Below are 25,204 nucleotides of genomic sequence, written 5' to 3'. Positions count from 1 at the left end.
CTTTCTTTGCATCCCTAGCCCTTGGCACAGTGCCTAGCCCATTGTTAAGTGCTTAATACATGCTTGTTAATGGATTGATTTCCTTCAAGTTTGGTCTTTCATGATCTGTGAAAAAAAAGCACTTAAAGAGTATCATTATCTATACATACTTTGTTTTCTAAATCAATGAGGCAAGGGAAAATAGTATCCAAAGATAACATAGCAATTGCGATGAGATAATTAAGAAAGAACTATGAAAATGGTATTAGAGAAAGACAGAAAAGCTGGTCATAAATTGACACACACCCCAGATTTTTAAGAAAGCAGATTTCAAAGGATTCAGAGAAAGGTTAGATGGGATCCTTTAGCCTAAAGTTTTATAGGGGAACTCAATCAAAAAGGGACGAAAAGTTTTTCAAGAATAGAGTTCTAAAGATACAGATAGAAACAATTCTGATGAGGAAGAAAAGGCAAAGCTGTCTGGAGAGACAGATATGGATTGCAGGGAACTCATGGACCAACTTAGATTTCAAAGTAACACAAATAGAAGATGAAAGAAGGGCAGGTAACAGTGGGTGAATGAGCTGAAACTGGGGATAAATGTTAAGAACAAGGAAAAGGATTTTTTTAGCTATACTGGGTAAAAGAGGAGCATCAAAGAAGTATGACAGAGAGAGAAAGGACAATTACTCAATTCTTACTTTGCTTCCGTTTTCTCTGCCAAGGAGAATGATCCTTAGAATGAAAAGGATACAAAAAAAAATTTAATAGGGAGCTGAAACACAGAACAAGGAAGGAAATAATGAGAGAGCATCTAGTTACACTTGATGAGTTCAAGGCAATAGGCCCAGACAAACTACATTCCAGGAATGGCCAATATGATTACTGAGACGCTGTCAGTGATCATTAAAAGATCCTAGAAGAATGGGGGAGGTGCAGTAGGACTGAATGGAGACAGGCAAATGTCATGATTTTCAAAAAGGGAAGAAAGCTGAGTCTTTATCCTATAAGTCAATAACCTTGATTTCCATTCTTGGCAAATTCTAGCAGGTATTATTAAAGGGATGACTTGTGAACATATTGAAACAGAAATAGTGATCATTAAGAGATGTCATTACTTCATCAAGAATAGATCATGCGTCACTAACCTCATTTCCTTTTCTGAAGGATTATTGCTATAGATTAGTTTACTTAACATTGAAACAAAGTCTTTCCTGCTTCCCCATGAACAAAGTGGAGAAATATGTAATAGTTTAGTCTAGACAGTGGTTTAGCTAGGTGGGTTTAGACAAAGTTGAATGATTATACTCAAAAAAAGTTATTAATAAATTAATGCCAACCAAGACAGTCTCTAGTAGAATGACCTAGGGATCTCTATCTTGCTGTATGTTGCTTACATTTTTAGCATGCACTTGGATAAAGGCATAAATAGCATTCTTATTAAATGTGCCAATTCTATATTTGTCTACATTGAGAGTAATAGTATCGGGACTAGAGAGATTGTCATCTCATTGGACTCTACCCTATTATATCACATCTGGAATAGTAGGAGTCAGGAAGCCTGGGTTCTAGCTCTGATGGCCTATATCTACCTATATAGGTAAGTTATTTAACCACTGTTTTCTCAGTTTTAAAGAGGGATTTGGATATATGATATATATAAAGTTTCTTGCAATCCTACAAAATCAAGCATTTGTTATTAATGCAATAGTTAGATATTTTAAATATAAAAATGAGCCTGATGAAAGCTTGGCATAAGAGCCAGCTAAGCCAGATTATCTCAAGAGCATTTATAGATGAAACTGGAAAGAGAATAACAAATGAAAACCAAATGGAATAGATTTGTCAGAGTTTCTATAGTGATCTATTCTTATCATCAACGACAATGAAATCATCCCATTAGGAATATAACACATTAGTACTAAATGTACTACATGAAAAAGTGAAAATACCCTTTAATATGGTGACTTTTTAAGAGAGCAGCTCCACTTGATCAATCACGTTTCCACACAGCATAGGTATTCATCAACTCTGGAATCCTCACCACCTACAAGTTTAGTGTGGACTGATTTAGGTAATCATAGTGATGTAAACATGGCTTTCAAGGACATGCTCTATTACAGACATGGTAGGACACTTAAATCAGATTAGGCAAAATATCTGAAATGGAATAGCAAAGGAAATAGCAATGGGAAGTCAAGTAATGGAACTATTCTCAGTTCTCATCCACAAATAAATAACTTACTAATAACATCACCTCCCTAAAAACTAACACAGGGGATGAAGAAGATCTCTTTCCCCTGGAGCAGACAGGATAGAGGAAAGAGTCTGCTGCCCCAGGTCTCCTCTCATCTTGATTTCAGTTGCTATCATGGAAGTCTGATGCAGTCTTTTGAGTGCAAACAAATTCTACCTTGCTGATTCTGGGGAAATCAGGCTTTTGCCAGAATGCCTGGAATTGGAGAACATATGGTAGACTCACCCACCCAGCCCTGCTTCCATCCTTTCTGCCAACCATAGCCTTACTAGGTCCTCATAAACTCCACCAACTCCCATTCTCTGGTAACTCCAATGTTTTACAACCTCCTGCTTCCCGAGAGACTCCCCAACAATCAGAGTCCTTACCTCATGGTGGCCCTACTCTGCATCCTCTTGGGAAATAAAGTACAGGAAAATTCTCCCACTGGACAATGTTCCCTCTTCTCAAGCATCATGACAAGTGAAGCCCTAGAAACTTTTCCTTGGCCATGCATAAACAGAAGAAATCTGTGCAAGAAACACAACAGTTTTAAAAGCACCGAGATATAAATTTTCAAGATCTCTCAAAGACAGGACACCAAAAAACATGAGTGAGAACACATCAGCAACTACTGATGCAGAAGTCTATCTTCTTATCTATATGAAAACTTCAGGAAAATCATCTGCACGCATCTCAATGATAGCGTTGGTGAGCTCCCTGATTGCTGAGTTTGGACAGCAATTGGACCTGTGGTTTTATCTGTCTACAGAACTCTTACTTCAGGCAACTGTCTCCCAATGCAAGTCACCTCCTTTTCTGCAATTTAGTCTTGAGAAGGGCCTGAGAAGTAAAATGATTCACCTAAGGTTACACAGCCAATGTGTGTCAGAGACAGACCTTTCTTGCTTTGAGGACAGCTCTCTATCTATCATCCCTTGCTCCCTTTAGAAATTGTGGGAACGATCCCCAAATGGAATGGGCAGCTTCATGATGCAATGGGTTCCTACCCGCAAGGGTCTTCATGTAAAGGTTGGATGTTACGTTATCGGGGATGTTGTAGAGGAAGTTCACAGTCAGGAACAGGTTGAACTAAATGACTTGAAATAAAATGCGAATAAAATGAAAGGAATAAATGTGAATTAAATTCAAAGGGGAAGGGAAAGTTTTTGCAGATGTCTTTCTATCATAGATCACATGTTTACAACCCCACAATTGACTGAAAAGTGTAGGGAATGCAAGTCACACCACGTTTGTTGCAATGGTTACAAAATTGCATTTGACTCCATAAAGCAAAGCACAGCCTTAAAGACTCCCATCCAACTAGAGATCCTCCATGCTTGTTATGATCACCCAAGATTCCTTGACAGACCTAAACATAGAGACAATATTGATGAACAGGGAGAGCTAGGTGGTGTAGTGGATAGAGTGCTGGTCTAGAGTCAAGACCTGAGTTCAAATCCAGCTGTACTTAGTAGCTGCGTGAACCTGGGTGACACACATAATCTCTGTTTGTCTCCTCATCGGCAAAATGAGAATAATAATAATACCATCTACTTCCCACAGTTGTTGTGAGGATAAAATGAGATATAAAGCTCTTTGTAAACCTTAAAGCACTAAATAAATGTTTTCTGTTATTGTTATTATAATGTGGAATCAGATTATGTGAACTATAAAACAGTTACAGATTGTACTCACCAAAGGTGCTGGCTACTGTCAGAGAGAATACCCAGTTCAGAATACAAATGAAAGAGGGATTCCCTACAGATGGTGCAGTTTTCCAGAGGCTCGTATTTGTATATGACATTGTCCTGATTGTCTCAGGCCACAGAATACAAGAAAGCCTCCTCAGTGAGATAAATAGCCGCTCAAAAAAAGATCAATCCACCTAGTAAAAACTCCAAATACCTGTTGTTTAGACTAGGATGACATTCAATTGGAAGAGCAGTCCCTTGGTTTAGCCTCTCCATACATATACCTTGGACAGGTCATTGAGCTGGACAATGACTGGGGCCCAAAATTCAATCAGGGGAAAAGAAAACTGAGGAAAAGTGCCACCTTTTCGATGATACCAGACCATTCTCCATAATGAAAACCCATTTTAGCAAGTCCAGATTCTATCAGTGATGCTGATTGGCTAAAAGTCATGGAACATTGCAGTCTCCAAAGAATCAGAATTGTGTGGGTGACCAAAAGGGCAATGGAGGAACCCATGGGGGGTGCACAGGAAACACTGTGTGAAAAGTGTTATGAAAGAAAGTAAAAGATATTATCAAGGAAACGTGTGATCTGAAAAGGGGGAGTGCCAGTGATAATGGGAGTGAGGCATAACCAGTCTGTGCCATCTTCAGTGCTACACCGGTACCTCCAAAATGTTTAAAAGACCTAGAAGAACCTGTAGCCAAGTTCTTTAGAGCTGTGCAATATTATGGGGACTGGTGCAACTATATCAGCAAGTAGGAATATTTTCAGTACTTCACTATCTGTAAGGAATGATGGAGAGATCCCTCATGGAAAAAATGTTTAGAAGACCTGGAAAAGAGCTGCACAGGACAAGAAGGCCTGAATAGGTTGCAATCTACCTCACTGGGTGGAGCAGCCACAATCTCAAAACCAATACATTGCCACACGTATTCTCTATTTCTGTCCAAAAACAGTTTTTCATCAATACCAAGAAGTCTTGATGAAGAAGCTACTTCCGGCAATGCAGATCAGCAACTGGTTTACAACTTAAGACTCTTAGAGTATATAGTCCATCTTATCATATTTGTGGTGACAACCCACATCTCATATTATGAAATGCAGACTAGGATGAAATTTACCCAGGCAGGAAAGCCTTCGACCTATTTATAGAATTGGAAGAATGAGGCTCACTATCATCATCCTTATCATCATCATTGATATTACTATTAATCCATTCACTGACAGCCCCAATTACCAAGGAGGCATCCATGTCCTGTACTATTACTCCAAGAAGAAGAGGAAAAATGTTGGAACTTGGAAAATTTTCTGAAAGCTCTTCAGAAGGAAATCTATGGGTATTCCCTGCTCTGGAGTTTAAGTGACCATTTTCCATATCTACCACTAATAATAAAAATGATATTGAACTTGGTCTTAATAAAAAGTAAACTTGCTCTGCATCCTTCAAAGCCAGTCGATTTTCAAAAATGCATTTTCAAATGGTCATTTTCACCACTTTCTTCCACACTTCTTCATTTTCTGTGGAACACTTATATGATCCAGATGCTAAGCTGGAGAAGATATAATTCTACCTGCAACATCTGGCTCTTTGGCAGCCCGGACAGGAATCTTCAAAGATGCATCTATGCCTCACCCACGGTTAGACTGCTGGTTGGCGGCTTTCTCTTCTTAGATGTAATTTTCCTTTGATTCACCTATAATTCTGAAGAATTGATGCATTTGTATCCATTTTGAATAAGGTTCTATACAAATGCTTCATTTGATCTCTGAACAGATCTTTTTATTTCCTCTTATGTGGCCTTTCCTTTAATTCAGGCACTGTCCTTAGAGTGACTCAAAACTACCATATCTAATACCTGCACAAGTAGTTATGTTTGTTCCAAATGGATCATGTTCTTGGGGTTGAGGGACAAGGGAAAAAAATCCTTTTCTTGGTGTTTTCAAGAAAGGGGAAACAATAAAACTGAGTAAAATCTTTTTAGCCTTTTCACACTCAGTCATAACCTTCAAATCTTCAGTCCCCTTCCTTCTTGGCATGGACTATTTTATGGGGATCATATCACCAAACTTCCAATGGATTGAGTTCTCTTCTAATTTTAAAATTTTATATTCTCATCATCAAATAAAACATATTCTTATTTTAAAATGGAAGGTAACTCAACCTGCCAGTATATAGAGAATGTGATGATAAAACAGCATATGTTTTGTCTAAAATATAGATATATTGTATTTTATTAGAGTTCCCTTCAAACTAGTTTCCTGGGGAGATTATATGCTCATTCTAACATTCCATGATTATTCAAAACACTTCTGAAATGTCACTTTGAGATTTGCCTTCAGAGCCTGTGACACATTCTTCTAAATGTGATCAGTGATAGTAAATCTTCATCTTTTGAGGATCTACTTAGATTTTTTCATTGTTGTTGTTCAGTCATTTTCAGTCATGTCCGACTTCATTTCAATGTCGATATTCATCTTGATATAGATGAAATAATGTTTTTGGACAGAAATATAGAATGCATGTGGCAATGCATGTGGCTTTGAGATCATGGCTGCATGCAGCTAGGTGGTGCAGTGGATAGAGCACCGGCCCTTAAGTCAGGAGGACCTGAGTTCAAATCTGGCCTCAGACCAAACACTTGATACCTTACTAGCTGTGTGACCCTGGGCAAGTCACTTGACCCCAATTGCCTGGAAAAAAAAAAGATTGTGGTTGCTCCATTCAGTGAGGCAGACTGCAACCCATCCAGGCCTTCTTGTCCTGTGTAGCTCTTTTCCAGGTCTTCCAAACTTTTTTCCATGAGGGATCTCTCCATCATTCCCTATAGAGAGTGAAGGACTCCAAATGTTCCTATTTGTTGATGTAATTGTATTAGTCCCCATAATACTGAGAAGCTCTAATGAAGAGTCCTGACCCTATTCGGGATTTTCTTGGCCGAGATACTGGAGTGGTTAACCATTTCCTTCTCCAGTTCATTTTACAGATGAAGAAACTGAGGCAAACAGGGTTAAGTGACTTACCTGGGGTCACACAGCTAGTAAGTGTCTAAAGCTAGATTTGAGCTCATGAAGATGAGTTTTCCTGACTACAGGCCCAGCACTCTATCCACTGTGCCACCTAGCTTCCCCATTTCATTTTTTAGAAACAGTTAAAAGTCACTTGACATTAAGTTTGGTAAATAAGGTGAGTGAGAACACAGTTTGTGAACAACGAAAAGCTGTGATTATGAAGTAACAAGATCAGTTTTCTTATGTGGCCCATAGATTAACTCTGAAGGCAAGTTCCAAAGAGGAGTCCCAAAAATGCTTGGAGTAATGGCAGCATTGCTAAAATGTATACAGCCTCCTAAGGGGACTACTGTAAAGGACAAAACTCATTAGGAAGTCTAAGTTTTCATATTCACCAAAAAAAAAAATAATTTATTGCTTTCTAGTTACACCTCATGTACTCCTGTGTTATTTATTCTAATTAGTGCTCAGATTCTTCTTCTCCAAGCTTCTTTCTAGTTTTCTCAAAGGGCCAAATCAAGGAAGGAAACCATGAATACCAGAGACAGAATTGTGTAGTGAATAAGAGCACTGTCCTAGAATTCAGGAGAGTTGTTTTGTCCTGGTTCAAAACATATGACCTGGCTCAAGAAACTTAGTTACTTCATCTAGACAGCTGAAACCCAAAGATCTTTAAGGTCCTTTCTAGCAATAAAATTCTATGAATCTTCAAATGACCCTGGCAACAACCTGTTGCCAGGAGTGCTGTAGAAAGGATTCATATATTGAATGGGAAGTTGGATTACATAATCTCTTAGGTCCCTTCCAATTCTATGAATGAATGATCCTATGATTTTCACCATTCTGGGGAGGGGAAAAATATCAGTGAGTATTTATTAAATTCCAGTGGTTGGTATATTTAATAAATGTTCTCTTCCTTCCTCCCTCCTTCCCTTCCTTCACTCCTTCCTTTCTCCCCTTCTTTCTTCCTTCCTTCTTTCCTTTACTCCTTCCTCCCTTCCTTCCCTATCTTCCTTTTTCTTCATTCTTCTTTCCTTCTCTTCCAATCTTTCTTTCCTCCTTCCTTCCTTCCCACTATCTTTCTTTCTTCCTTCTTCTTCTTCTTTCCTTCCTTGCTTCTTCCTTTGCCTTTTACCTTTCTTCCTTCCTTCCTTCTTTCTTCTCTTCCTTCCTCTCCTGCCTTCCTTCTTTCCTTCCTTTCTTAATTTTTCCTTTTACTCCCTCCTTCCTTTTTTCCCCTCTTCTCTTTCTCCTTCCTTTCCTCCCTCCTTCTTTCCTTCTTTCTACCCTTCCTCCTTTCCTCCCTTCCCATAGTAGGGCTTAAATACTTACATTAGTTGTCTCTTTACAGCAAGATAAGTATGGGACAATGGACTTCAAAAAGACCTGAATTCCGATCTTACCTTAGTCACTTACCAACTGTGCAACCACAGGCAAGCCACTTTCCCTCTCCTAGACTTACCTACTGTTTTAGATGGTTTGCCATCCATGTGGGTTGATAGCCCTCTGGATTGGTGAAAGGAGTTCCCACAGTGGTGAAATCACAGATCCTTTCTATACATAAATAGCACTTTCAAACACATTATCCCATTTGAGCCTCCCAAACCCTGTGGCTTCAGTACTGCCATTACAATCATACTGATTTTAAAGATGATAGGGAAGTGAGGCTCAGAGAAGGGCTTTTTAAGGAACTTGTCTTAAATCACACAGACCCAAACCTAGTTCTTTTAAATCCAAGTCTAGGAACTTAGATTCCAAGTCTAAGAGTTTCCTCTACATCAGATTTCCTCTAGTCAATATACCTTAGGGGCACAGAAAAGCCAGTTATTTATACCACAAAAGCAAAGACTCATAAGGTATGGAGTATCCTTGAAAAGTCTTATAAAAGGTCTGTCCTTTTGCCACACGTAGAACCTTATCTATACCATCCCAGACAGAGATGACATTGTTACAGACCCTGGAGAAGAAAATCCTACAGCCTATGAAGGGAAACTCCTTTTAGGGCTGGTGCTTGTGAGGCCCTTCTTCACCCAAGGAGCCACCTTTACAATGTAATCTGAAGGGTCTTATCTCTAGAAGACCACTACCAAAATACAAATAATTTTCTTAGCATGCATCCAATGATGAAATCCTAGACAGAGGGAAGAGCTCAAAAAGGAGAGGATACAGAAAACCACAGAGGAGAAAGAATACATCAGTGAAATGGTCAAAGTATTTACACTTAAGCCATGTATTATGACTTAGGATGCCACAAGGGTATACAGGCTGATGGAGCAAAGACAGCCCTCCTATCATATTTCCCATTGACTTCCCTACTTCAAGTCTCTCCCCTCTCTAATTCATACTCTACACAGCTGCAAAAGTGATTTTCCTAAAGCCTAGATATAGCCATGTTGCTCCTCAATTTAATAAACTCTAATGTTCCCCTATTATCTCTAGGATCAAACACAACCTTCTCTAATTAGCATGTAAAGGTTTTCACACCTCGGCCCCATCCTAGCTCTCCAGCTCTACTACACATTATTGTCTTCACTGGTCTAGTTATTCCTAATATCTGATACTCACCTCCATGCTTTTGTACAGCCTCTCTCCCATCTCTTTTCATGTCTTAGAATCCCTAGTTTCCTCAGAGTTCTCTCATGTGGTACCTCCTATATGAGACCTTTCATAACCCTCCCTCCCAGTTGTAATGCCCTTCCTCCAAAAATTATTGTATAAACATGCGTGTTTGTCTCTTCATGCTGTTATCTCGATGGAATGTAAGCTCATTGAGGGCAGAGGCTGTTTTATTTATATTTATTTATTTTTGCTTATAGCCACACAGTACAGTACCCAAAATGTTTGTTGGTTGCATGATTGGAAATGAAGATAGGACTACATTTACATGGTTTAATGATTACAGGTGCACTTGTAAAAGAAACCTGATGCCTTACCACTAGGAGAGGCAGCAAACAAAATCACACCACAACACAACCAGGGAGACAAATGCCTACACCACACATTGCTCTCCGAGCTACTTTCCTTCTGGATAGGGGAGCAAGCATTTATTAAGTGCCTACTATGTGCCAGGCACTGTGCTAAACATGTTGCAAATATTATTTCATTTGATCTGCAAAGCTTCTGCTGGGTCAGCACAACGAGCAAAACACACAGAGATACAATTCTACCGAGGAGGGCTCCTGGAACGATGACCTTCCTGAAGTCCAGAGACTTACCTGGATATGAACCTTTTTCTGCAAGCGACAAAATCTGCTTAAAGACAGATTAAGGCCAACCTAATATCCCCAGCAACAGTCACAATTCTTCCTTCTTTTTAAATCCCCAGCTACATGCAACCTTGAATGCCAGAAATGGAGAAGCAAATGCAGTTTCATCTGCTGCTGGCCCACTGTTTCCTCTAGCCACTGTACTAACATGGTGACCCTCTGGAGACAATTCCTTAACATACCAGTGAATCAATACAAAGGGACAGTCAAACTACCTTTGCTCTCATTTTACAGTCAAAGAAACTCAAGCCTTGGAATAATGTAAACTGGACCCCAATGTTGCTGGTGATTGTAGGCAGGGGAGGCAGGGGTGGAAGAAAGGGAAGGAAGGTGAAGGGAGGTAGCAGAGAAGCAAAAGAGAAAAAGTTATGAGTAAAAAACACTACCTAAGCACTAGTAGATTGACGCGGAACTTTTGAGGAGGGGGGAAGGGAAGGAATAAACTTTATTAAGTGCCTACTATATGCATTATACCAAGAGCTTCACAAATATTACCTCATTTGATCCTCATAACAACTCTGGGAGGTAGGTGCTGTTATCATCCCCATTTTCATTTGAGGAAACTGAGATAGAGGTCAAGTGAATTGGCCAGGGTCACACAGCTAGGAAACGTCTGAGGTTGGACTTGAACTCAGTTCTTCCTGACTCCAGGGCCAGAGCTCTAACTATTGTGCCACTTAGTTGTCTCCCTTCAATGGGAATCAATGGATAGCCAAAAGACATCATGATGAAATTGCACCTTGGGTTGGAGTATGCCTAACTAGGAAATAGCAGGTTAGGTGCTAGAACCATTGTTTTATATTTTATTTATTACTTCATGGCTTTATCTGAAGATAGTACTAACATTCCCTCCCACACACTTTTTAAAGTCTAACCATATCTTATGATGAAACATTGTGGTGTACTGAATAGAGGGCTAGCTTTAGAACCAGCATGACCTGGGTTCAAGTCCTGCATAAGGCTATGTGATTCTAGGCATGTCACTTAGCCCCAGGAAAGTGCCCAACGCTATAGATTACGGAGGAGCCACTGACCTGCATTGCCAGAGGGAATGTCCTCACCAGAAGCTCCTATGCTAACGAAGGGGAAGGGGACAGGCATACACATTTACACGATGCCTCTTATGTGCCAGGCACCATGATAAGTGCTTTTTACAAATATTATCTCAGTTGATCCTCACAACACCCTGAGAGGTAGTTGCTATTATTATCTCCACTTTGCAGATCAGGAAACTGAGGCAAACAGAAGTTAAGTGATTTGCTCAGGGTCACACAGCTAATAGATGTCTGAGGCTGAATTTTTCTGACTCCAGGCCCAGCGTAGGCTGTGCTGGGCCTGGAGTCAGGAAGAGTGGAGTTTAAGTTCGGCCTCAAATACCTATTATCTGCCTGACCCTGGGCAACCTAACTGCTCTGTATGTCAGTTTCCTCATCTGGATAATAATAGCAGCTACCTCACAATATTATTGTCAGGATCAGATGAGATAATATTTGTGAAGCACTTTGCAAATCTTGAAGCATTATATAAGTGTTAGTTATTATTATGTTATTATGTTAGTTATTATTATGTTATTATGTTATTATTATTATTATTAAATCATAAATCTAAAAAAAGACTACATATTTTATTTTTGTTGATCAGTTGTTCCAGTTGTGTCCAATTCTTCATGACCCCATTTGGGGTTTTCTTGGCAAAGATACTGGAGTGGTTTGACCCTTCCTTGTCTAGTTCATTTTACAGATGAGAAAAACAAGGCAAACAGGGTAAAGTGACTTGGGTCACTACCAGGGTCACACAGCTAGTAAGTGTCTGAGGCCACATTTGAACTCAGGAAAATAAGTCCTCCTGACTCCAGGTCCACTGCTGCCACCTAACTGGTCTACATTTTATCATACTTTTACCCTCAAGCTACTTTCCACTTGCAATGAATGATTTCCCCCGTGATATAGGTAAATCCACACAATCAGGAACATTACAGCAAAGTTCAAATTTATTTATAACATCATTAATCTCTCCCACATACCTAACCTAACTAAGCCTCTTCTGTCCCCATCCTCATCAGAAATAGAGAATAGCATAGTGTAATTTACATAGTAGGCCTAACCCATAGGTTCCCAAAGTGGGAGATACCACCCCTAGGGTGTGCTGGAATTATCCAGGGGGGCCGTAGCAGCCATAGGTGCAACTGGGGGGCACTGAGTAAAAATAAGGGGGTGGTGGAAGCATAAGAAAAGAAGAAAAGAAAAATTTGAAAAACCATTCTTACATGTTCCATCTGTTGTTCATCAAAGTTAAAGTCATAGTGATTACATTATTTTCCAAATAAACACACATAATGCAAGTTATAACCCATCAGTGGTCAAGTCCACCAACAGGTCTTAACAAGCAAGTGTTGGTAAGCAAGCTTGTCACAAATTGTCAGGAAGTCTAGCATGCATCAGTAGGAATATGTATGTGCAATGACTTGTTTATGGTTACATGATGCAATATTGCATCATCACAATTTCAATGCAGAGAAAAAAGTCACAGATTTACAATAAATTATTAAATTTAAGATGTCATTTTTTAAAAAATTACATTTTTTTGAAATGATGTAAATTTTTAAAAAAATGTTAAAGGGTTAAAGAAAGTAGATTTCCAGGGGAGGTGCTAAGTAGTTTTTTTTTTTTGAAAAGGGGGCAGTAGGCCAAATAAGTCTGGGAACCTCCGGCCTCTAGCACATACCTTAGCTCATCACAAGTGATTAATAAGTTTCTATTGATGATTAATAAATGCATATTGAATATTGAATGCAAATTGGATACATGTACACTCTTTTTGCTACATGAGGTCCTCAAACATTGGACAAGCTCCTGTGGTAAGCAATCAAGGCACTGGGGGCAGAGGGAAATATGCCTTGGATTGGAAAATAGGAGGACTGGGCTCTATTCCTGGCTCTGCTAACTACCAGCCTTGAGGAAGCCCCATACCATTTGTGGTCCCTATTTTCCTCCTCTGTAAAATGCGGAGGGGGCAGGGGGCGGCCTGAATGCAAAAGCACGAATCTGGACTTCACCTAAGGAAAATCTTTCTAATCACTCAAATGATAGCAAAGTGGAACAGGCTCCCTCAAGAGACAGGGGGGCTCCCCCTCACTGGAGGCCTTCAAGCAAAGGCTGGATGAACACCTGTCGGGTATATTATAAAGGGGATTCTTGTTTGGGAATGGGTTGGACTGGGTGGCCTCTGAGGTCCTTTCCAGTGTGGAGATTCTGTGATCGTGTACAAGTCTTGATCTCTCAGGTACTTTTCAGCTCTAAAGCGTGTGGTCCTACGGAGTTCTGATGGAGGGCACACATGCTCCCTGCAAGTGTTGCCAGATTCATAAGCCACGTGACCTTGAGCACACACAGAGATGTGCCTGAAAAGGGGATCTCTAGTTTATTCTCTGGAGTTCAAAGGTAGAGACCAACATGATAATCTTTCACTGATGTCCTCCTCTTTTCTGCTCTATGGTTGCCTTTTCTAATCACTCTGACCAAACTGTTGAAAGCAGAGCTTTAGTGTATCCAGAGGGATGTGCCTGGTAACTCTTGCATCTTCATTTCATCTGTTTATGAACTCAGTGCCTCAATAGTTAAATTGTTTGCAATCCACCCTGTGGGGTATGTGGCTTAATTAACTGACATCTACTTGACTAAAGTCCTTTGAAATTCTTTGCCTGCAAAGACCTGTAAAACATGTCCATTCAGCAACACAGCAGGTGTGTCCTACCTGATGGTCATGACATTCAACAAGGCTAGAGTAGTGGGAAGGGATGAGGAGCAGGGGGAAGTCTACCTCTGGACTGGCAGGCACTCTCCCACCTGTCTGATGCTGTCAGATGCAGCCACAGGAACAAAACCCTCCAAGTCAAGGGTGGCCTCCAAGAGTTCACTGTCACCTTCAGAAGAACAGACTTCAGTCAGGGAAGGGAGGCCATCAGTGGCCAGGCTGCACTGTAATCCAGGCAGATACTGGCTTCTCCAGGATGGACGGTGCACATGCACCAGACTAAAAACATCATGCAGATGTGGACTAACTGCAGAGGAATGGAGCCAGTCGGATTTGGTGAAAAGGCTGAATTGGGGGATGTATCGTTTAGAGACTCAACCAATGCTGGAAGCCCATATTCATCACGAGTAGCCGACTACTCACAATGAGCCGCTCTACATTGAGGGCTTTTAGATTTGGAAAGCACTTCAGGTACATTATCTCATTTGAGCTTTGTAATGACATTTGAGACAGGTATAGCGGGAGTTGTTATCCCCATTTTGCCATCAGGGGAACTGAGACTCTGAGAATTGGGTGATTTCCTCAGGTTACACATCTCATGTCAGAGATGAGATTCGAACTAAGGCTCTTCTGATCCTGTGTAGCACTCTCTGCACTACACCATGTACCTTTTAAAAATATTGGAAATTACTACTTGGAGACAGCTATAGGAACATACTCAGATAATATGTTTTCAGTGCCTTATCCATTCTTTGATACTGTAACAAATCTGTAGTTTCCTTAAGATAGGAGCTCCCTCTTACAACGAAAGTTACAACCTATCCTTGTCTTCTCATTCTAGGCGACTGTTGCTCATTTCTTCCCATAAGTCCTCTGCAGAAAGGCCACACAAGATATAATTCTTACAGCAACATGTCTACTCGTTGGTCACTGGACAAACAACTCACATTTAGAATACTGAGTAAAGTTAATGTTTATAGGAAATCTATAAACTATGTGATGTTCAGCATCTTCTGTCTCTTTGCTACCATCCTGCCACCATCACCGAAACAGAATGGACCCATACAAGACTGAGTACCATTTCACTTGATTTCTTGATTTCATGCATTGCCATGATAAAAAATTCATTACTGAGTGGCTAGCCTGCTATCAGTGAGCCTCTCTACACATAGCTGGGCTGGCCCTCAGAAAGCAGAGACAGTCTGTTGCTGGGACCATACCCAAGCATGGTAGAACCTGTAAGAATTTGTGTTCTGGTGGCATAGCCAATGAGAACCTATATCTCCACATCATACTGAGGTAGTAGGTTAGGACTTGTTGGAGACTCCAACACTTTAAAATATAAGAGAACTGTAATTGGTACATTTCACTAAAGGGTTACTCTAGTGCCACATGGCATGGTAAGTTATAAGTTCTAGGATAAAGAGTTTTCACTTAACTGGAATAGGAAGGTTGGAAGGTTTTAAATTGAAAGTTTGTAAGGCCATAGGTGTTTATTTGGTTTTAAACAATAATTAAATATTTCAAGTAACATGACCTCCTATCTCATACTTCTTAATAAATTTATATTCTATAACTTTGTCTCAGCAACCAATCAATTAATAAGCATTTATTAAGCATCTACTATGTGCCATGCACTGTGCTAGGTACTGGGGATACAAAGACATGTGCTCTACAAGGTGCTTATCAAGTCTAGTTGGGTAATACAACATGTACATATGTAGATATACACTATATATGTGTGTATACATATATATGAGAAATAATCAGATTGATTCTGTCTTTTTAAAATCGATCCTACTTACAGTAAATTGATTTCACAATGTAACTGCCTAAGTCATTATTTTTTTTGTCTCTGAACTTAATTCAGAAATTTAGTTGGCCTATAATGAGTTAAGTTTAGAAATCCAGTTGTCCTGTTAATCACTGTACTGTTCTTGTGTCAAGGAAATCTGTCACCCTTGAAGGAAGCAGGTGGACACCAGGGAGTCTGGTCTAGTATCTTTACACCACCAAGCTGTCCTTCAAGGATGTCTAGCTTGTTATCCAAAGAAGTCCGGTTTGCTATCTCTGTCCTTGCAGATGCAGTTAGACTTGAACAATGAACATGTCTTAGTCACAGGAGAGAAGCAGGGGGTTTTTGCTAGCTCTCATTCTTAATTTCCATCCAATCATATTTTCTTCCATCTATGATGCTAGCCTTCCTATTTTCTGTATTCCCCAAAAGTATAAAAGAGGCTGCCCCCCTCATTCAGGGTCTTAGCTTTGCTGAGGAAGTTGAGATCCTATATATTGGTAAATTCATGCTTTACTAATAAATTGATTACACTTGGAACTTTGTTCTTCAGTCTACCTTAATTTTAACTGTAATACACACACACACACATAACATACACACACACACACACACACACACACACACACATACATATGTACAGTGATTTGGAGGGAAAAGCATTAACAGCTGAAGGCATCAGGAAAGGCTGTATAAAGAAAGTAGGGCTTGAGCTGTGCCTTGAAGGAAAGCGAAGTTTCTCAGAGATTGAGATAAGAAGGGAGTGCAGTCTAAACTAGAGGGACAGCCAGTAGTAAATCAATGGAGTGCGGTGCATGAGGAACAGTAAGAAGAATGTTTTGCCTGGGTGGGGATGTACACGAAGGGATTGGTATGCAACAAGGATGGAAAGGTAAATTGAGTCCAGGTTGTAAAGAACTTTATATTTCAAAATGCAGGATGAGAATTAGGCAGGTAATCAAAAGTTTCTTAGGTAGGGGGGTACATGGTCAGAATTATGATTTAAGAATCAATATGGAGGCTGTGAGAAGAATGGATTAGATAGAGATGTGGTTCCTGACCCACTCATCCTATGCAAGAGGCTTTCCTGACTCTATCAAGATAGTCCCCTGCTTGACTCAGAGGCCATCTCTGACTGATCTCTGACTGATCTGACTGATCTCTATTTTACTCCAGGTCATGTGAACCCCAAGAATTCTTTCCCTTACCTGAACTCAAACCCTAATCCTTTCAAGAAAGGTCAATACCTGAAATGGTGTTACTACCTCCTCTTCTTCAGGGACTACAAAAAAAAAATAATAATAATTTTGGCCCCCAGGACAACAGCACTCCCAGAATAAACAGCTAAGGAGCACAAAAGCACCCTCAACTCAACTTTGAAAATCATCATTTAACCTCTGTGAATTTCAGTTTCCTCATGTGTAAAATGAGGAAATTGAACTAGATGACTATTAATGTCCTTCCAGCTGTAAATCTATTATGTGAAAATAATGGTACAAGTAATTAATACAAAGTCATCTGAGTGGGAGAGAGAATTAGTTACTACAGTTAACTATACTATCCTCTAATTTTTCATCCCTTAGGGCAAAGCCCCAGTCACTTTACCTTAGTTATAGCACTGGTGATCATTGCTATTAAGTCTGCACTAAAGAGACCAGAACTTTCCTAACCCTTTTTCACCCAGAAGCATTGCTTCCAAATAATTTCCTCACCGAGATAATACTCCGCTGTCTACTTTCTCTTTAAATTGGACTTCCTTGTATGATTCAGACACTATCATTCTAACATCTAATTCCTACACACACACACACACACACACACACACACACACACACACGTTTCTTACAGTGATTTGGCCATATAATCATTCAACACTCAGTTCTCAATAATGTTTGATCCCATGGTTCTGGAATGGGTTTGTTTGGTTTTTTGGGGGGGAGGTTATGCCAAGAGATAATGAGCAAAGGCCTATTTTGATAAGCTATGTTTAATTCAATTAGCTTTTTCCTTTACCCTGTGTTAGAAACCCTTCCTTTTCTCCCACATCTCAGAATCCTACTCTGGTGGAACTTTGACAATTAATAACAAATACTGTTCCCCATACTGAAGCCCAAATGGATCAATAATAACTCTCAGCAGCTGCATTGAGGATCATTTATTACCTCTTTCTCCCCAGTTACCACTTGGTTTGTGTTTGATGAAAAAGAGATGATTGGTACCTCCAAATATTATCCCAAATCACAGGACATTCATCCTTGAGCAAGCCACAATCTCCTATAATCATCATTTACTTAATCCCCAGTAATCCCTTTGTTGTTCAGGCCTTTCACTTAACCCTGCCTCATTCACATCCACTTAACCCAGAGCAAGTATCATTTCATCAACCTGGTTTTAGGACGCTCATCTGTCCAGGCTGAACTCAAACTTCTGTTTCATAGTCTTTGCTCTCTCAAACCCCTGATCACAGGACCTTTCACCCTCTTTAGCTGGGACAGGTTGCCCTCCTGCACTTCTCTGGCTTTAACCACTTGGCAGAGACACACAAAGTTGTTGCTGTTGTTCTGTCATGTCCAACTCTTGTGACCCCATTGGGGGTTTTCTTGGCAAAGATACTAGAATGGCTTGCCATTTTCTTCTCCAGCTCATTTTACAGATGAGGAACTAAGGTAAACAGGGTTAAGTGACCTGCCCAGGGACACAGCTGGTAAGTTTCTGAGGCCAGATTTGAACTCAGGAAGACTCATCTTCCTGTCTCCAGGCCCAACACTCTATCCACTGCACCACCTACCTGCCCATGCCTCTAGTTTGGAGGCTTTTGATAACAATAGCTAGCATTTCGGTAGCCCTTTAATGTATTTGAACTTAGATCCACTGACTCCAGGGCAACTAGGTGACACAGTGGACTGAGGGCTAATCCCAGAGACAGAAAGATCTAAGTTTAAATCTGGTCTCTGACACTTACTAGTTTACAGCCCAGAGCAGGTTCTATCCAGAAATGGGGACTTCCTTTCTACTCAAATTTAGCCAAGGTATAGTTCTTCCTATCAGTTATTTCTCTACTTGCTTACTCATCTCCTTTAGTCTATCCTCTGCTGATTTCTGTTCCTTTTCCACTGGTGGCCATTGGTGTTTATTACAACCTGATATCACTGGAGAAATGTAGGGAAAGAAAAGAGGTGAAATAAGACACATTGTGACTTCTCTGAATTTTGTTTTCATTAATGATATCCTACGTCTTGAACTTCCTGAAGACTCCTCTACTCTCAAGAAAATTCTCAGATACTACAGCCCAGCCTTGCAAACTGGGAAAAGTTTTTAGGATCCTTGGGATTACCAGGAGGGGACCTAGGCAGGATATATGTAGTCCTGGCAGGGAATAATCAATTGGTGAAAGTTCCAAAAAAACTGATTTCCTTCCAACCTAAGGAAGAACTCAATAACTCCCAAAACTAAAAATGGAGGGGGTGAGCTCCCTGTCATTGAACGAAGAGGCTAAGTGACTACTTTGTCAGGGATACCATATCATTTCCATTGATAAAATAGTATCAGTTTCTGATGTTGAACCATTTGACAATGCCAAGGACTTTGGGGACAAGAATTTTCTGTTGGGGTTCTGCAGTAGCTATGGTTGTATGGAGCAGCTTCCAGGCTACATCTCCACAGGATGATGGTTGCAGGTAGTGGCCTAATCTAATCTAGGAAACAGAGCCTAACTAAGGAAGGAAATTCAGTGCAGGAGAGAGTGCACTGGATTTGAAGTCAGATGACCTAGGTTTGGATCCCAGCACTTCCACTTTTGCCTGTACAACCATCTCTCTGGGCCTCACTTTCCCCATCTATAAAATAAGGAGTTTGGCTCTGATTGCCTCTAACTTCTCTTCCAGCTCTACAGCTATAAAGAAAGTGTTAGATACAGATCCATTAAAAGAAACCAGGTATAAATGGATCTCCGCAATGAGATGGGCCCATTAAAGAAGTCCATCCATCCAGTCATCGACGTCCATGTTTATCCCAACCCAAGCAAAGCAAGGAAACGCTCTAAAGCCACCTCCAGAAGGAAAGGCACCCACCCAGTGGGAAAAATCACAAATCCTCAAAACTGTATGTTTAATTCATAAAGTAAATTACACGAGGTTAGTTGTACAAGTAGCTGCGATGTCCTTAAAAATTATTCTTTAACTGAGGAAAAGTTTTTTGACCTTTGGAGAAAATGCTTGCTTCTAGCTATGACTAAAAAGCGGTTTCCTTCTTTCTCTGTTGTGTTAAGAATCTTTTCTTCTTATAAAGAAGGCACCACAGTGATTTATAGCTGTCATGAAAGCCTGGAACCCTTTTGAGGTTAAGCTACTCAGCTATTCAACTTTCACTACAGAAACTTTGAAATTCAAAAAGAAAAAATAATGTAAGTTTTTGAAGGACATGTGTTGCTGTAGGTGATCCTGTTAATTAAAAGTGATTGCCTGCTAGGAAATCATACTTTAAAAAAGTTTCATGAATTTATTAGAACCCTGAAGGTATCTTTGTATGCACAGAGCTTTACATGCGATTTATGCAATTTTGTTTCAGATCTGTTTAAAGCCACCCTGACACTCCCAGAGCTGGGAACAGTACTGTGAGCATTTGTATGTATTTTGTCTAATTGAATTATGTGAAAATACATACTAATGAAGCGTTAGCAGAGGTGTTTGCTGAGTGGAGTGAAAGTCTCATTTTCTTCTAAATTAGGAGGCTTTTTTTTTCCCCAAGCAGATTAGGACTCTGGGAAGAACTCCTTCCTTACAGGAAAAACAGCAAATGATTTAATAGCATTTTCTATCTTGATGCTAAAGAGCTCTGTGCATTCCTGATGTGTACATTGTTGGAGAGGGAGTGGTGTCACCTAAAAAGCCCTATTTAACTAATTTTTTTTAAACCCACTATCCTCTAAAGAGCAATGGAGTGTAATTACCCAATAAAATGAGTGATCAAATTAATATTCACTTCTTGGAATCTTGGCCTTCACTCTTAATCCATTTGAAGGAATGGTTTTGAGTTGTTCTCTTTTTTTTAATAGGAGTTATTATTTAATAGTTCTATTTTGCATCCTTCTCGTTATTGCATTTGGGAATAGGATGATAAAATATTTCTTTTGGAAATACCACTATCTGAGCTACCCTTAGCCTAGTACTCTCTTCTCTGCCTCATTTGTTAAGAAATAAATGACAGAAATGTTACGGTTGTTTTTTACCTACACCCAGGAAGCTATCCAAATCCACCCAGGTGAAAGTATTTGTAGTAGTGGAGGGTCATGGAATAGAATCTGCCCTCACCCCAAACCCCAACCTGTGCACCATTCTAAAGAGAGGACAACCTTGCCACTTGCTCCATGACGAAGAAGTCCTAGAGTGCTGGTGATCTGCATTAATAGAGAGAATACCAGCTCACATTGACAAAATTTAAGTATATTTTTACAAAACTTTACCATTTACAGAAACATTTTCTGGTTTATGCTGTTTGGCTCTCACTGCAGAGAGAAATAAATTTTCCTTCTTATAATCCCTAGTTAGATGTATGCCACTGTTTTGAGTCTGTTTTTTTAAATAAATATTTCATTAAAATATTTCCATATTTCTTTGTATTCCTCATTCCTATTATTCCAAATTGTATTCCTATACATCAATCAACAACTCATTTAAATCATTCCTCTAATATTGGACATTTAAGCAGTATCCAATTTTTTGCAATTAAAATATAAAGCTGCTATGACAATCTTTGAAGAGAGCGCTATATTTTTGCTTTTGATAACACTTTCAGAGCACATTCCCAAAAAAGGAATTACTAGGTCAAAGAGTATATATTTGTAACTTTTACTGTGTGGAGGCAAAATTATTCTACAAAAAGATTCTACAAGCTTGCAATTCCACAAGTAATGAATGTTTATATGCACCTTTAAGTACTATGCCTCTTTTGAAATTTCTGTGGTGGAAGGAAAAAACATTTTTTAAAATAAAATCTGTCCCATTATTGATAGAAATATTGCATGTTAAGTACCTTTGTAGGAGGGAAGCTACTGCCTATTCTGGGAAAAAAACCTAACTATGAACTATATCTAAATTTTGCTTTAGAGTTTTTTCCTGGATTAAAACAGGTAGGGGCAATAAGTCAATGGAAAAAAAACCTGATCTCCCCTGGTGTCAGGCCCCTGGGAATAACCTGAGGTCCATTTGATCCCAGGGCCCCTTGCTGGGGTCCCCCTGTGCTCCTCCATAATCCTGACTAGCAAACATTGTCAGCTGACAATGTGAGTTGGTAGCTCAGAGTTGTTTTAATGTGCACCTTTTTTATTATTTGTGAAGCTGAGCATTTCTTTAAAGTGATAATTAGCAATTTGTGTTTTCTCGTTTAAAAACATCTCTGCACACTCTTTGACCATTTATCCACAATCCAGGATTCTTTCTACTCTACTACAATGCCTGGTGGCAGATGAATGATTGAACGAATGAATGAATGACCAGAAATCACGAATAGGAAAATTGTTTTGGGATATTCAATTCATTCTTTGATAGAATATTTGAGATTTTTTACTTCCATCCCAATGCAAATTCCTTAAGTGTAAGGACAGGTGGATTGCAGCAGATAGAGTGCTAGACTTGGAACTAGGAACAACTAAATTCCAATTCTCCCTTAATCTCTTACCAGCTATATGACCCAAGCAAGTAAGTTGTCTGCCTCAGTTTCCTCATCTGTAAAACAGGGATAATAATAGCATCCACTCCCACAGGGTTATTGTAAGGATCAGTGAGATAGTGTATAGATGGAGTATAAAACAGCTAGGGGGTATAGTGGGCAGTTATGTGGGGCAGCAGATAGAGCACTGAGCCTAGAGTCAGGAAGATCTGAGTTCAAATCAAGCCTCAGTCTCTTACAAGCTGTGTGACCCTGGGCAAGTCACTTAATCTCTGTCTGCTCAGTTTCCTCAACTATAAAATGAGGGTTATAATAATACCTACCTTTCAAGGTTGTTGAAAGGAACAAATGAGATAATATTTGTAAATCACTTTGCAAACCTTAAAGCATTATATAAATATGTGCTATTATTATTAATGCACTTTGCAATCCTTAAAGCTATTCTTTTTTTTTTTGCCTATGTATCTCCAACACTGAATACAATGATTGGCCCACAGTGAGCACTTAATAAGCCATTATTAAATGAATAAAATAATAAGCAGTATCTTTTTGCTCAGTAAGGACCTCCCTCTCATTAACAGCTATTTTCCCAAGGGTTAGCCTCATGACTATTCCTTTGCTGATACTACACTTGCATGCATGGTATCAAGAATTCCTTATGACAAATGTTCTTATGGAATTCCCTACCTGTGGTTGCCCCCATTTCAGCTCCCCATTCAGCCATTACTTTATTACCCTGAACAAAGATCCAGGCCTGCTCTCAATGTCAACATGGACCATGAAACCATCCTGACACCATGATGATTCCTCTGTTTCTGAAAGGCATGCTGTCCTCCTCACTTTGGTGATCTTCTTCTTGGTCATGTCAGTATATGGTGAAATCATGGCATAGTAAAAAGAGTCCTAGGCTTGGAATCAGAAAACCTGGATTTGAAGCCCACCTCTATCTTGTAACCTCATAGAAGTTCCTTCACCCATCAAAGCCTTGTTTTCCTCAACTACAAAATAGAGATCACAGATCTAGGGCTAAAAGGAAGCTCAGAGACCATCTAGTCCATTTTATAGATAAGGAAACTGAGAACTAGGAAGATCAAGTCACTTGCCTGAAGTCACATCATCAGCAAACATCAGAGGCAAGATTTGAACTGAGGTCCCATGATCCCAGCATCTTCCCACCATACTACCTTATATTGCCTATTTCACAGCACTGTTTGGAACAAAGCACTTTAGAAACTATAAATATTTCAATACTTCAAAGACCTGCCATTTCATTAGCGTGAATATTGCCTCTGCTGACATATATCACAAACTCTCTATAACTTAGGAGATGGTCTTCCAAAATTCCTTCCAAAACCCTTTTCCCAACCTGGTGGTAAGTCTCTCTGAATTTAGATAGAATGGTTCATAGAGAATGTCACTTCTTCCATGCTTGAAATTTTTTCCATTTGAGGCCTGCCGTCAGAAATACCTGAATTCAAATCCAGTCTCTGACATTTAGTAGCTGTGTGATCCTAGGCAAGTAATTCAACATCTATTTGCTTTAGTTTCCTTAACTATAAAATGGAAATAATAATAGCACCTACCTGTCAGGGTTGTTGCAAGGATCAAATGAGATAACAGTTGTAAAAGTGCATAGCATAGTGCCTGGCACATAGTAAACACCATATAAATGCTTATTCCCTTTCCTTCTCCTTGATAGGACTTGCCAGAGCTTGAATTCTATTGGCATAGCCTTGAGAACCCAGGCTCCTCCCCTTGCCATGGTGAATAATTAGTTGTATTAATTATATAACTACTATAGCTATTAATCAATCATTATTAACAATAATATAATTTTATTAATATTTCATAATTATTACCATTATCACTATCATCTTTCTTAGAATGTGTTTCCTTGGTAGCAGAATTTATTTGGCTATTCATACTAAATCACAAACACCAGACTAAAAGTCAAGAGATTTAAGTTCTAATTCTGGCTCTTGAGCTCTGTGGCTTAGAGCAAGTTATTCAATTTCTCTGAGCCTCAGTTTCCTCATTTGTAAAATGAAGGTGTTTAGATAGGATCCCTTCTAGTTCTGATATGTTTACTTTCATTGGTGGAAAGAATAAATGAATGGTAAGGAAATTCCTTCTGCCTAAGCCCTATGTCCCAATGTATATCTGGCACCTCTTCTACCACTTATAGTCTTAAGAGAGTGCCCGGGGTCACTCTCTTAGAAGTTAAGAGAAGGTAAGTGACTTGCTCGGGGTCATAGCCACTATATGTCAGAAGCGGTACTTGAATACAGGCCTTTCTAACTTTGAGTCTAACTGTTCCATATATAAATAAAATTATTGATTGTTTGTAGGGGCTCCCCTAGTGTCTACTGGTGCTCCAGTCTTCTTCAGTCCTCATGTGTATGCCTTTTAATAGAAGGACCAGGTGCTATCAATTGGCTTAAAACTTTTATTATAATTTTATCTTAAAATAAAAATTTTCATCCTATCTCTATTTTCTTTTCCTTATTGATAATATATATGTATATATATATATATATATAATATATATATATATTTATGTATAAAATCAATTGACAGTTTAGTCCTTCCAGATATTTTCAAATTTTGGTCCATTGAATTGCACTTCCAGACCCCAAACTACATTATAAAGAAGCAGTCATCAAAACAAGTTGGTATTGGTTGAAAAATGGAGAGATAGAGCAATGGTACAGACTAGGCAAGGGAGAATCAGAAACAATAGAGCTTAATAACCCAGTGTTTGATAAAGTGGAAAATATAAATTATTTGGGTGAAAAAACC

The sequence above is a fragment of the Phascolarctos cinereus genome, unplaced genomic scaffold, assembly GCF_003287225.1.
Source record: "Phascolarctos cinereus isolate Bilbo 61053 unplaced genomic scaffold, phaCin_HiC Scaffold_5;HRSCAF=322, whole genome shotgun sequence".
NCBI classification, from domain to species: Eukaryota; Metazoa; Chordata; class Mammalia; order Diprotodontia; family Phascolarctidae; genus Phascolarctos; species Phascolarctos cinereus.
Note: the sequence above shows the minus strand (reverse complement) of the source record.